At 44.4% G+C, this 2,567-nt stretch overlaps 1 protein-coding gene across 1 annotated transcript in view; it reads right to left on the reverse strand.

Annotated features, from left to right (window-relative positions):
- ASB12 (ankyrin repeat and SOCS box containing 12) overlaps window positions 1-2,567 on the reverse strand; it is a 7,465-nt gene that overhangs the window by 1,722 nt on the left and 3,176 nt on the right. The window lies entirely within an intron of this gene.

Below are 2,567 nucleotides of genomic sequence, written 5' to 3' on the forward strand. Positions count from 1 at the left end.
CTCTCCCCCCCCCCCCCCCCCCGCCCCAAACTCCTTCTGTGAAGCCTTCTCTAACCTCCTCCTCCCCCTGCTTAGGGGTTCTGAAGGATCACAACTAGACTTCAGCTATGAATTTTCACACCACATCTCTACTTATTTGTACTCCATTAGTGTGTAAATTCCAGTGTGAGGACCCTGTATCTATCTTGTATTAATTCCTCCACTCCTTTGGCAGGGCCTACATCATGGCTGGAGATTTGGTACATGTATCTTCCTCAGTTCAGAATGTATGAATTAATAAGATGGCTCAGGCCTGGCAGTTGTGAGGCCAACAGTTGGTGGTGGTGGTGGTTTTTTGGTCAAGGTGTCATTCCTGAGCTTTCTGACATAAGTCTTTTGGGGTAGGCCCTCAACTCCACCTTTTGGCCTTTTAGATAGTTTACCTTCTTCACAGCCCCTCATATCTGACCAAATCTCCCTCATCCAAGCCTCCTGTAACCTACTCGCAGACACAGCCCTCATGCTTCAGAAACAGAGGTGCCCAGGAAATAGATATTGAATGACATTTACTGATTAAATGAAGAGGGGACATTACAAAGAACATACTTCAAGTAAAATGAAGGCAAATAGATGACAGGAGACAGTCGAGGTTTCCAGGGCAAGTTTTTCTCTCTGGTGACAACTGGATCCCCCCCAGGACCACTTCAATCCAGGAGTCCCTTTGATTGCCAACACCTCCTCAGAACCTACTGCTTCCATACCTTCTGGTGCAAGCCTTTTCCATTCTTTCTGTCTGACTCAGCCTAAAGCCTTGCCTCAATTTTCAACTCTTCTCTTGCCATGATCCTTAGGCCCTACAAAACCATCCTGGCTCAATGACTGTTTCTGTTCCTAGGGCTCCAAAGTCAAGGTCACCCACCTCAGTTTGTAATGTCATCAGGGTGAGTTGGTAGGTTTTTCAGAGCTCAGATCTTCCTACTCTCCCATACCCTGCAGCCAAGGTCTCAGGGCCTCACACCTCCTTTTATTTGCTGTTCACCTCCACCTCTCTTTGTTAGCCTGGTCTCTCAGGTACCCACCTCATAAAAAGAAAATTGTGAGGTGGTTGGGTAGGGTTACCCTCAACTTTAGGCCCTTCCCCACCCAACAGCATCAACTCCATATATGGTCTTATTATTTATTCATTCTTGGGGTACAATAGGAAAAACAGGATTTGGAAATCAGGCAGATCTAAGTTTGTAACTCAGTACCCCAGTTCCTAGCTGAGTAATTTGGGATAAGTCTCTTCCTTCCTTTGGGATTCAGTTTTCTCACCTGTAAGAAATGATAGTACCTTTCTCCTCATTCTCACAGGGCTGTTAAGAGGAAGAGAGCTACCACATATTAGATATTCTTATATTTCCTTTCTTTTTTTTTCTTTTTCTTTTTTCTTTATTTTAAAGGTGTGGGGTACAATTCAGGGTTAGGTATACAAATGTACATTATGCAGGTACCCTTGTTGATGAGGTGTGCCCCTCCCTCCCCTGGCAGTTTCTCTCAACTGCCAATCCCCCCTCCCCAGCAGTTTCCTACTACTGCCAATCCCTTTCTTATAGTATTACATATTAGATATTCTAAGGCAAGCTTCCTTTCTCTTCACCTTCAACCTCCTCATACTGGCTCCTCCCTCTCAACCAACTTAGGAAACAAAACAAAACAAAAAACAACTATTGTCCTTTCTCCCACTCTAGCTACCTTTCTCTCAATCTCTTCCTTCTTCACAAAACTTATCCAAAGAGTTGTCTACTGTCTACTTCTTTACCTTCCATTCACTTTTCTATTCTCTGCAGTCTGGTTCCACCTACTCTCAATCACCCACCAAGAAAGCTCTTCAAAGGTCATCCTTGGGGCTAAACTTAGTGGATGTTTCTCAGATCTTTTCATCCCTGACTTTTCTGAGACATCTGTCCTTACTGAGCACTCATTCCTAGAAACACCTTCCTCAGCTTCCTAGCCAGCACATTCTCCCCTGTACTATTTGTTTCCCCCTTGTTCTTTACTCCATTCTTTTCTCTCTAGTCCCAGATCTTTAGCTCTCATCTTTATTCTGATGATTTTGAGCCTATCTCTCCAAGCCCTCCAGGTCTTTCTTCAGCTCCAGGCATGTATCCACTGAGTTTCTTCAGGCACTTTAAAAACAGCAGTATGTTACCACCATCACCACCACCACTACCAAACTTGATGAATATCTCAGTTCCCACCTGGTCAGCCAAACTAAAAACCCAAAACACATCTCAGTGCTCTAACCTCTGTCCCACTCCCTTCCAAATATCATCAAGTCCTGTGAATTTTATCTCCTGAAACCTCTCCGGGCCATCTGTTGCCCTCAGGGCCTATCTCCATTGACAGTGCTTTATCTAGCTCCCCCCACCCTCCCCCCACCCCCTGCAAGTCTTTTGCCTCAACTGTTGCAGTAGTCTCCTAGGTAGCTTTCCTTTTCAATATTTTCTCCACATTGTGGCTAACATAAACATTTAAAAATACAGGCTGACACTGAGATACCACCTAACTCCAGTCAGAATGGCAATTATCAACAACTCAAAAAATAA

This window comes from Carlito syrichta, unplaced genomic scaffold (assembly GCF_000164805.1).
Source record: "Carlito syrichta isolate Samal-C Ts95f unplaced genomic scaffold, Tarsius_syrichta-2.0.1 Scaffold80094, whole genome shotgun sequence".
Taxonomy (NCBI): Eukaryota; Metazoa; Chordata; class Mammalia; order Primates; family Tarsiidae; genus Carlito; species Carlito syrichta.